General features: G+C 45.0%; 1 long non-coding RNA gene across 2 annotated transcripts; it reads left to right on the top strand.

Moving 5' to 3' along the window:
• Positions 1–2,558: 2,558 nt before the first annotated feature.
• On the top strand, positions 2,559–9,578 carry LOC142365675 (uncharacterized). 2 transcript variants are annotated; one of them, XR_012766541.1, is made up of 3 exons: positions 2,559–3,597; positions 6,340–7,381; positions 9,159–9,578. It is a non-coding gene; the product is annotated as an uncharacterized LOC142365675 (long non-coding RNA). The 2 variants fall into 2 exon arrangements; XR_012766540.1 differs by having other exon boundaries at positions 6,367–7,381.
• The last annotated feature ends 2,675 nt before the right edge of the window (positions 9,579–12,253 follow it).

The raw sequence follows: 12,253 nt of genomic DNA on the forward strand, positions 1-12,253 counted from the left end.
AATTCCCTGAAACAGAGTCTTTGCTGTCCTCCAATAGCTAGAAACCAACAAACATTGATATATGAGATTCAGTATACTCCCCAAAGTTTAGGTTAACACTGAAGATAATGTCTGACACACTTACAGATGTCAAATTCTATCTTGAAACCTACCAAGCTGCGGCAATATCAGTGTCAATAACCTTTTCCATCATAAGGTATTAATTCATACTTATCTGTACTCCACTGCCCATCTCCCAGTCAGTCTCATGCTACTACTTTGACTTTCTCCATATGGCTTTTGGTCCTCCTTGATCCTACACTATTTGCATTTTATTTCAGGTCACATTGTTGTTGTTTAGCTTATAAAGAAAAAAAATGAACAAAATTTGAGAAGAGGAAGTGCCCTTCTTTCTCCTTCCTGGAGAGGAGGAGTGGTGGATACACCAGAAGGCTGTACTGCCATTCAGCGTGACCTGGACAGGCTGGAAAGCTGGGCAAAAAGGAACCTGATGAGGTTCAACAAGGGCAAATGCAGGGTCCTGCACCTGGGGAGGAACAACCCCATGCACCAGTACAGGCTTGGGGTGGACCTGCTGGAGAGCAGCTCTGTGGAGAGGGACCTGGGAGTGCTGGTGGATGACAGGTTGACCATGAGCCAGCAGTGTGCCCTGGCTGCCAAGAAAGCCAATGGGATCCTGGGGTGCATTAAGAAGAGTGTGGCCAGCAGGTCGAGGGAGGTTCTCCTTCCCCTCTACACTGCCCTAGTGAGGCCCCATCTGGAGTACTGTGTCCAGTTCTGGGCTCCCCAGTTCAAGAAAGATGAAGAGCTACTGGAGAGAGTCCAGCGGAGGGCTACAAGGATGGTGAGGGGACTGGAACATCTCCCCCACGAGGAGAGGCTGAGGGAGCTGGGCTTGTTCAGCCTGAAGAAGAGAAGGCTGCGAGGGGACCTTATAAATCCTTACAAATATCTGAAGGGTGGGTGTCAGGAGGATGGGGCCAAGCTCTTTTCAGTGGTGCCCAGCGACAGGACAAGGGGCAATGGGCACAAACTCAAGCACAGGAAGTTCCGTCTGAACATGAGGAAGAACTTCTTCCCTCTGAGGGTGACGGAGCACTGGAACAGGCTGCCCAGGGAGGTTATGGAGTCTCCTTCTCTGGAGATATTCAAGTCCCGCCTGGACGAGGTCCTGTGCAGCCTGCTGTAGGTGACCCTGTTTCGGCAGGGGGGTTGGACTAGATGACCCACAGAGGTCCCTTCCAACCCTGAACATTCTGTGATTCTGTGATTCTGTGATTCTGCAAACCAGAAGTGAGGGGTGCTGTTCCCACCAGCCAATCACAACAGAGGATGTGACCGGAAGAGGGGACTTCTAGGGCAAATGGCCCCTGAGGCTTCTGGGAGGAGGTGGGACTTCCACCAGAAGCTGGGGGCGTGGCATCTGTCACTTTTTATCTTGTGCATCTGTGGTGGGTTAACCTTGGCTGGCCACCAGGTGTCCACCAAGCCACTCTATCACTCCCCCTCCTCAGTGAGCAGGGGGGAGAAAAAATACATAGAAAAGTTTGTGCATCAAGATAAAGGCAGTTTAATAAAGAAAAGTAAAGGCTGCATGTAAAAGCAAAGGAAAACAAACAAACAAAAAAGATTTATTCTCTGCTTCCCATCAGCAGGTGATGTCCAGCCACTTCCTGGGAAGCAGGGCCTCAGTACATGTATCTGTTGCTTCAGAAGACAAATGCCTTAATAATGAATGCCCCCCCCCCCCCCTTCTCTTAGCTGTTATTGCTGAGCAGACATCATATGGTATGGAACACCCTTTTGGTCAGTTTCAGTCAGCTGTCCTGGCTCTGTCCCCTCCCGACCTCTTGCCCACCCCCAGCCTACTGGCCTTTGGGTGGGTGAGGGTTGGGGAGACAGCCTTGATGCTGTGGAGCACTGTTCAGCATTAGCCAAACATTGGTGTGTTATCAACACCATTCTAGCTACAAATACAAAGCACAGCACTATAAGGACTGCTATGGGGAAAGTTAACTCCATCCCAGCCAGACCCAGTACAGTATCAGTACCTATAATACTGCCATGCAGATTATCTCCCATACTGGCACAGTGAAGTTCTAGGGGGTCACTGTGATATATCTTACATCCCTTCAGATGCTGGGAATCCTGTGTTCGTGTTGCATCGGACAGAAACCGGATACATTTTCCCACAGCATGTTGCACAGATTCTGTCCATGGAGAAGTTTCCCCTTTTTGGTCCTTCGAGGTATTATAGGATTTTCTTACAAGAAAACCAACCATATTCATAATTTCTACTGTCAAACAGGAAGGATGGTCCCATGAGAACTTGTTGCTGCACTTTTAGACAAAGGCAAGGTCACACAGGTGGCGCAATTGCCCATACCAAATGGGAGCTGCCTGCAGACTCCTCTGTTAAAATGAGCTGGCTGAGTTTATCCTGCGGCAAAAGGATATGCACAACACAACACAGGCCTGGAGTCCATGCTGTACTTGCACCACAGTGCAGCGCAGCATAGCACAGGCCTGGGCCTCCTCAGGTCAACTGTACTGTGGATCACGAACTTCTCAATGTACAATGGTCTTCCCGTCAGGATCACTACACGGGGTTGTATCCAAGGAATGAAAGAGAACGCTTCATCTCGCAGAGAGAAAAGAGATTATGAAGTGATATTTATGTAACAGACTCTTTGTGCTCTCTTGCAGAAACACGGTTGGGTCACATTTGGCAGCAAAGATATGGTTGTATTATGTTCCAGATGTGGGGTGCTGATCACCACTTTTTTGATAGGATTTTTTCTTACTGCTTCTTGTAATAAATGTATACATATAAAATTTGTTCTCAAACCGGCTGATGGAGAAAGAGGAGAAGCCCTGTGATGAATGGGTTACCTTTGTTCATGAAATCGCATGTGAATGTTGGATTTTCTTTGTAACTTAAGCTGGAGCCGCAGACATCCGGAGGAGTAAGCAAAGTAAGCAACCATTTGCTGAAGGGAGATGGCCCATCTGCTGATAAGCAAAGCAATGACTTAGGGGGTTGAATGAGCAGACAGCAGGGCACCTGAGAAAGACTTCGGCCTTCATCCCAACGACCACCAAGAGGCAGACAACGACCACCTGGCAATTAGTTGCGCAAGCGCGAACACAACGCAGAGAATACCAGAAGTCACGTATGCAGGAAATGGGAACTCTATAAAAAGAGGGGTTGCATCTGTTATTGGTGCGGACCGTTGGCGGAGCAGGAGGCTCCCTGGCCGCCCAGCGCTGTTTTGCCTGCTTCATCGCTTGCTTAAATAAATTCTATTGCTAATAAATTCAAAATTGATTAATTAACAATTGGCTCTTCAATTTGAATTCGTCACGGGAGGCGAGCTTCTATAACAATTTGGTGCCGTGACTTGGATACAGGTTAATTTGGTTCGGGATCCAGACCCTGGGGAGGCGCCCCATCCCATCTTCGGATGGCCCCTGGGTGGATGACTCCTTGTTCCAAGACCTGTACTTCCGAACCCTAAATTTAAGGAAGCAGGCAAAAGAAACTGCAGTACCCCGTAATTTTTGTGCACGAAGAGCCGAACGAAGACTCCCGGATGCGTGAGTACTATTAAAGGTTTCCGTTCGGTCGGGGTGGGTTTCCCGAGGTGCGATTGACCGAGACGTCCACCGGACTTAGTAGTCCACCGGGCGAAGCGAGTGCAGACCCTCTTGTAGTGCGGTTCCCATTGCCCGTGAGGGCGTGGGCCACGAACAAGGGGAGCGTGTGTGTGAGTGTATGGAGGCACCTCGAAAGATGGGACAGGGGAAAAGCAAGCCATCTGGACCCATGGGGAGGGGGAGGAATACCCCCAGGATGCCCTCTAGAGCTGGTGATGAGGTATTGGGATAGCTCACTGAGGAAGAAAAATAAGTCTAAAGAAAAGATGATGAAGTATTGGGCTAGCTCGCCGAGGAGGAAGGATAGGGCTACCCGGTATACCGCCAGACAGTCCTTTAGGGTTAATGATTGCCCATTGGGGGACTGGCCGTCCAGGCGAGGAAAAAGTAAAGAAAAGATGATCCATTATTGTATTGAGGTCTGGGGAGGGAAGCCTCTCACAAGCCCCCATGTACTTTGGCCCATTTTTGGGTTATTTGAGGACTGGGTGTGCCAACAATTAAGTATATGGGTGAATGGTAAGAGACCACCAGCCAGTCCTGAGGAAAGGGAATACGCAAGTATGCGGGTAGGATTGGATACTAGAACTCATTTATCCCTTTAAAAAAGAAGAAGCAGAAGCAGGAGTTATATTTGGTATTGCCATGGTTATTGTTATATGCTGTGAAAGTTCGGTGCCCTGTGTTGTGTGAAGGATCATACCATCTAACACTATTGTAGCACCTAAAAATGGGGCCTTGATGTTTGTATGAAGTGCCGGGCTAGCCCCAGAATGTACGTGCATTATTGTGTTGTTATTGTGTGTTAAAAAGTGCTGGGTGAGTGATTGGGCGAGTGAGAGGCAGCCTGGCTGCAAAGTGAGTGCAGAGTTGTGATCCGCGGTTTTGTGTTCTCTGCGAGGAGAGCAAGCCGGAGACTAAGGAAGCGTGTGGCAGACTGTGAAACAGGGTTACTTGAATCAGGTATTAACCCTTGGTGTTCTGTACATGGGGATTTTTCATGTAACTCGGTTTTTAAGTGTTTTGTTTGTGAGAAAAACGTTTAAGTACTATTTAGAGACAGTGTACATAATGTGGAAATTAGTCTGACTGGGACAGGGTTGATCGCTCAGGCGGACTTAAGCAAGCGATTTGAGGAAATTTAGGAAAAATTAATAATCGGTGAAATTCGGGCAATAAAAGTATAGCTATAGAGTTCTTGTTGTTACATGGGAAGGGACATAGGACAGAGTAGCACTGTGGTCCCTCAATGTGGAGCTCGTACTAGCTCCTGTCCACTTTGTCACTACTGTTGCCTATTTGTTCACACTCAGTGTTCAAAGTGTTAGAAGTACATTATTTTTGTCAAACGGAGGACAGGGGTTTTAGGTCAATAATTGTCTTGAATTTAGGTGTGTTTGCTGTGGGGTGAGTACACTTCTGCATCTTCTGCTTTGGATAAGTTATTAGTGCTGTCGGTTTAATTAGAAGAAGTAAACAAAGTGGAGAGACAGTGGAAAAGAGCCTTTTAGGCTGTATTTTGGTTCACTGGAAAGATATAGGAGGACCACCAGGCAGGAGTGTGAACAAAAGGAGACCTTAATAAAGTATTGTAATCAGTGATGGCTTTAGTATAAATTAGATATTAAAGAAAATAGCCCCCTAATGGAATCCTGAATTATAACACTTTGTTGCAATTGATGTTATGTTGTCTCAGTGCTTAAAGTATAAAAGTTTGGTTAAAGCCCTTTGGGCTGTATTTTGCATAAAATAAGAAAGAAGAACAAGAAAGTTGAAAGGATGTTGCTCAGCGTGTAGTATAGGGCAGAGATATACTAAGTTGGATAAAATGAAAGATCCTGGAGGGATCATGTATCTGACCTGCCAGAACATTATTCATTGGGCAATCAGCAAGTAATGCAGAAACTGAGAGCGGCAGGAATTTGGAAAGTTTACTAGACGAGGCTTGGAGAGTGTTTAGTAACAGGGAGGAGGAAAAAAAAAAAAGATAAGCAGATGTTGTTAGCAGCATTACAAGAGAGTAAAAGAAGCAGATGTTAATAGCGGTGTTACAAAACAGTGAAAGATTCAGAATTGAAGGACCTGAGAGGCCCTTGAAAAGAAACCAATGTGCGTGTTGTAGGCAGAGGGGACATTAAAAAAATGGGTGTCCAGAAAGGCAGAGCAGGAGGAAAAAAAAAATACAGGCCCACGTCAAGGAGGATTGATGGGGACCTGGGGGATTTACCCTAGCGGATCCAGAGCATTTTAGAACTAAGTAGGAATATCATACCCCTTGGCATCCACAAAGCTCTGGTGAAATCGAACGAATGAATGGAGAAATAAAAAAAGGCATTTAACTAAATTAATGATTAAAACCAAAATGAATTGGGTAAAGTGTTTACCATTAGCTTTACTATATATCCGAACCCAGCCACGCACTGACACAGGGATCTCATCATTTGAGATGATGTATGAAATGCCATATGATTTCGGAAACCCAATAGAGGATCCAAAGGTAGAAAATACCCTTCTAAGGGAATATATAATTGAATTAATAAAAGAAAGACAAGAATTGAGAAGAAAAAAAAAGGCTGGTGGTACAACGACCTCCCTTAGATATATCTATACATAAAATTCAGCCGGGAGATCAAGCATTGATAAAAACATGGAGAGAATCCTCATTAACCCCTCGTTGGGAAGGGCCTTTTGTTGTTCTTCTCACCACAGATACGGCAATTCTACGGCTGAGCGGGGTTGGACTCATGCATCTCGAGTCAAGGGGCCGGTGGAATCCACTCCCACCAACTGGATTGTAACATCTGAACCAAGAGACCTTCGGATAAGGATGAAAAAGACCGGCACCAGCGAATGAACCATCCTAGAAGGGAAGTGAGAGACAATCTACACTAGTGGTTTCAAATACCCCCCCCCCCCCCCCCCCCGAAGGTACTTTACGGAAAGTACACTTTGCACCCTGGAGTAAAGGGAAAATACCTGATCAAACAGGAGGGGCTGGACTGTATAAGTTAATAGGAACGTCTCAAGTCCTCCCTCTGTGTTGTGAAGTAGAAACAGAAATACCTGAAACGCTCAAAATAGAAACATTTGGGGGATACCTTGTATAAAATACCCCACTTCTAGACATTCGGGTTGGGTAGTTTGTAAATGCGTAAAGTGTAACAGAAAATGGTCTTGTGTCTCGTGTAAACGACACTTTTATTGTATGAAATGTAGAAAACACCCTATACCTACTAGAATCCAGCGAACAGAAATAGAGATATACGGATTGATTTGTGGTCGGGAATTGTTGATACCGAAACCTGGGAGATATATGAGACAGATTGGAATAAAACAATAAACCAGTGTACTGCCAGGTTCGCATGGAAGCAAGCCAAGCAGAGTATTAAGACTATTTAAAGGAGACTGCTAGTGGGAACAACCACAGGGGAGAAGGGACTGAGGTAAGATCAAGGGTGGGAGCATTCACTGGGGAATTGTTATTACACCTCCTATTCGAGAGGAACCCAAAAAGGGCAGGGGTGGATCCAACAACCCTAGAGCTCCATTTTCCTAGATTTCGTTTATTGTCCTCAGGGCCCTGCTGACAAAAGCATGTGGACCTGTTCAGGCCCCAGGAGGTCCGGAAAACCCATTCCTGAAGACTGCGGCTGCTGCCGAGAAGATGACTAACCTCGCTGCTCCAGGCACTGGAGTAGACGAAGGAGGCAGAGACGCGTGTAAGGTGGGATGTGGAACCGGTCCCTCACAGGGTGACCCTATAAGGGACAGAAAGGGAAGGAGTCTAAACCACTCTACCGCACCCCAAGCCGCAAGTACAAGGGAATTAGCCTCCTTCCAGATTTGGACTCCCCCAAGGCCCCCACCAGCAGTCCGTATTTGGGTAACATTGCTCTTATTTGGATGTAAGTTTATTGTTGTAAGATCAGGGGCTGGTCACCAACCTTTTCGGTGGACTCTAGCCTGTATGGAAGACTCAAAAGTTATCCGTACAAATACCACCCCTTGAGCTCCCACATTTGTTGTCACAAACTGCGACTTATTAGGGCCTACTTTAGGAGAACGATGCACCCAGTCGTACCCACATTATGGGGAGATGTTATTACCCAATGTAAGGGCTAATTATTGGTGTCCAAGTTCCAACCCAGGGAGAGGTTATTGTAACCTCCCAGCATACTTTTCTATAACACCCCCTACCGGTGGGAAGGAGGACCCTCCTCTTTGGAAAGTAATGCAAGCTACATATGATACCGTGAATAGAACCAACCCCGAGTTAACTAATAAGTGCCGGTTATGTTATGATATAGAACCCCCTTTCTATGAGGCAATAGGGGTAAATAGTACATATAATTTTAGCACTAAAAACGCACCTCCCCAGTGCTCCTGGGGAGATAGGAAGAAGGGAATAACCATGCAACACATCTTGGGGACAGGAGCCTGCATAGGCAACATACGGGGACCAAAACGAAGACTTTGCAGCTCTTTCCTTCCCACAACAGGGAAAACTAGTGAGATGTGGGTCATTCCCTCGGAAGGGACCCGGTGGATATGCTCAAGAACAGGCCTTACTCCGTGTGTATCCCTAAAGGTGTTTAATGCTTCTAGCAAATATTGCATCCAAGTTATCATTGTCCCAAGAATATTATATCATTCGGAGAAAGTAGTCTATGATCACTAGGATATAGGAACACCCCATATCATAAAAAGGGAGCCCATAACTGCCATCACAATAGCCACATTGTTGGGTATTGGGGCAGTGGGGGCGGGGACGGGAATAACGTCTCTAATTCAACAACAACAGGGTTTCAACTCCTTGCGAGCAGCAGTAGACGAGGATTTAGAATGAATAGAGAAATCAATTACCGCATTAGAAAAGTCTCTAACTTCACTATCAGAGGTAGTGTTACAAAATAGAAGGGGAATGGATATTCTTTTTCTACAGCAAGGGGGGCTCTGTGCTGCTCTAGGAGAAGAATGTTGCTTTTATCCTGATCACACAGCAGTAGTACGAGACACTATGGCTAAACTACAGGAAGGTCTGGAACAACGCAAAAAGGAAAGGGAGGCTCAACAAGGATGGTATAAATCGTGGTTTAATCATTCCCCCTGGTTAACTACACTGTTGTCAACCGTTGCCGGACCTTTAATATTGTTGATGCTCACTCTAACCTTTGGGCCTTGCATCTTGAACAGAGTGATTAGATTAGTAAAGAGTAGATTAGAGGTAGCCCATTTAATGCTGTTAAAAAGGCAATACGAATACCTAGAGGATGATGAAACGAGTAAAGGAGAGACTCTAATTCTCTCTTTAGCCCAAGAGACCGTCGCTCGGTTTGAGGAACAAAATGGTAAAAACTAGAAGGGGGGAATTGTAATAAATGTATACATATAAAATTTGTTCTCAAACTGGCTGATGGAGAAAGAGGAGAAGCCCTGTGATGAATGGGTTACCTTTGTTCATGAAATCGCATGTGAATGTTGGATTTTCTTTGTAACTTAAGCTGGAGCCGCAGACATCCGGAGGAGTAAGCAAAGTAAGCAACCATTTGCTGAAGGGAGATGGCCCATCTGCTGATAAGCAAAGCAATGATTTGAGGGATGAATGAGCAGACAGCAGGGCACCTGAGAAAGACTTCGGCCTTCATCCCAACGACCACCAAGAGGCAGACAACGACCACCTGGCAATTAGTTGCGCAAGCGCGAACACAACGCAGAGAATACCAGAAGTCACGTATGCAGGAAATGGGAACTCTATAAAAAGAGGGGTTGCATCTGTTATTGGTGCAGACCGTTGGTGGAGCAGGAGGCTCCCTGGCCGCCCAGCGCTGTTTTGCCTGCTTCATCGCTTGCTTAAATAAATTCTATTGCTAATAAATTCAAAATTGATTAATTAACAATTGGCTCTTCAATTTGAATTCGTCACGGGAGGCGAGCTTCTATAACACTTCTGGCAACCTATAGTTCACAAATAGCTAGTATTTACACATAGCATAAGAATTATAATTAAACAGTTTAGTCTGTCCTGACTAAACTGGGTTTTGGTGGCTATCAATCACCAATGCTGTGTAGTCTAAATCAACTGAAAGAACAACCATTACACATCAACTTGCTGTTTCTTCTTAAGCTTACTTTGTAGTTGTGGTTAAGCATCATTACACACATAGAATCACAGAATGGTTTGGGTTGGAAGACACCTTTAAAGATCATCTAGTCCTACCCCTCTGCCATGGGCAGGGACATCTTTCACTAGACCAGGTTGCTCAAAGCCCTGTCCAACCTGACCTTGAACACTTCCAATGATGGGACATGCACAGCTGTAGTCGATGGCTTTGATGGACTTGTCAATGACATGCTGGACTCCGGCACCAAGAGCCAAAGAGTTAACAAAAGGAGCAATTGACTTGCGCTTATCTAATCAGACAGAAGAAAAGGGGGATAGCCCATCATTGTAAATCAAGTAATCTTCTGACAGAGGCCGCAGCCAGAGGTTGCTTAAACAGATGGCCCCCTTGAGCACATACCAAGATGCCAGTTCCTGCGAGTCCCACTTGTGATTACACAACATTCCATGCCAAGAGCCAATTGACACATAATAATTGACTTAGTCCCATCTCGCAAAAAGATTTTCAAAAGTATCAAAATTGGCACTTGAAAACTCTCCTTGGGAGGAGGAGCCAAGCGAAAACCTTACCTGATGGACGGGTCGATGGGCCTGAACCTCTCTTCTCCCCCCAAGAAGGGACGCCTTTTTGGTAAGAGTCGCGCCTCTGACTTTGTCAGACGTATCCCGGGAACACATTAACTAAAGCACTAAACCATTACCTTTGAGCTCAACTCTTGTAGACAGTGCATTTATCAATGGCAATCTCGAATCTGTGATACCTGTCGCTTGAATAAATTACCTATTGTTTCAACTTTGCGAAATTGTTTCAGTGAAAGTCCTTGGAAGGGCTCTGACAGGCAAGTTGAATCTGAGAAGTGGCTACACACTTAACCCTTTACATCTAAACTGTTGAGCAAGTCTGGAACTAGGAGTAGATCCAGCCACACCTAGACTCTCCTCTGAGAGAGAGTTTAGAATGCAAGGGAGTCTACTCTGATCCTCGTGACTCAACGGGAGGGCTTTCCTTTTGCCACTTGTCACCAAAAATCCGGGAATAAAACCTCATAACACCAATGTAGTGTTAAATGACAGGCATTCTTTATTGCAGCGCTGGATGCACGGGAGATAATTCCACCGAACGTGCATACCCCATACCTTTTCCGTATTTTTTTATATAGATCAAAATATACATATTTATTAGGTTACATAACTTATCCCTTTCATAGTAAAATTAGTTCATTTTCATACACTCCTCCCACCCGCACTTGCGCAGTGCCTCCTAGTGGTGGTCGTCAGGGGTCTCAAGATGAAGGCTCATCCTCTTCATCACAGTGTCCGCTGGTTGACCCCAGCTTCTGCACATGCGCAGTCCTCTTCTGGCTCTTGTCCCGTAGTTAGGTCGCTGTAACTAGGTTGCTGTAGCTAGGTTGCCTTGACTGGCTCTAGGCGACCGCTAACATTTCAGGTGGGAAACATGGAACTTTTTGTTTCAGTTAATTTAGACAATAGATAAAAACCACAAACACACCTGCAACCACAGTAATGCTATTCCTATTAAAAATCCTCCTTTACTGTTATTGTTTAACACTGATAATTACCCTGAAACCAAACTCTCTGTTGCTGGACCTAACGTCCATAGGGGCAGGGGCTATACAAGGGACATAACTAGCAGCATGGTTTATGTTTATGGTTAACAGATTTCATCCCCTTGGTTACAGATGCACGGGGGATAATTCCACCAAACATGCATACCTCATACCTTTTCCATGCAGTTTATATAGATCAAAAATATACATATTTATTTTATTCGTGCATATTCAATATTATTCTCTTTGGTGATTGGTGTAAACTTTTCTCGCTTCCTACGTAAATTGTTGCACAGACTCAGTTACCCTCTTCTATTGTTTCTTTTTGAGTAGGTGGTATTACTTGAGTAGGGGGTCAGTGAGTCGGTGGTCGCGATCTCCCCCTGCCGGAATTACCTTTTACCTACTAGGCTGGCAATCTTGGCAAACCTGGTCAGTTTCTTCAGTCCATTTCACAGAACCACACTCCATCATTTCTCTTGACAAAAACACAATTACCTACTATGGTTATCGTTAATGGTTGCCTAGAGACTAGACTCTCTGTTCCCAGACCTAATGTCCAGGTGGGTAGGGCTGTACAAGGGACATAGCAGCACTGTTCATGTTTATGGTCAACTAATTCCGTCACCTTGGTTACATTTCCCCCCTTTGGAAGTTTTGAAATAATCATTACTTTCAATACTTCCATTTTAAATCAAGTTACATTTTAAATCATTTTAAATTAAATAATTTCAAATCAAATTACATTTAATTACACATTGATTCAATATCTATTGCTAATAAGGATTAAATTCTACAGTAATACAATTATCCATTATTCATTGTATGATGATGGGAGCGTTGCAACTGAATCACTGAAATTTTGTCTCTTGGCTACAGCCTGAATGATTCAATGGAAGGCTGTTTT

This window comes from Opisthocomus hoazin, chromosome W (genome assembly GCF_030867145.1).
Source record: "Opisthocomus hoazin isolate bOpiHoa1 chromosome W, bOpiHoa1.hap1, whole genome shotgun sequence".
In the NCBI taxonomy this organism is placed as follows: Eukaryota; Metazoa; Chordata; class Aves; order Opisthocomiformes; family Opisthocomidae; genus Opisthocomus; species Opisthocomus hoazin.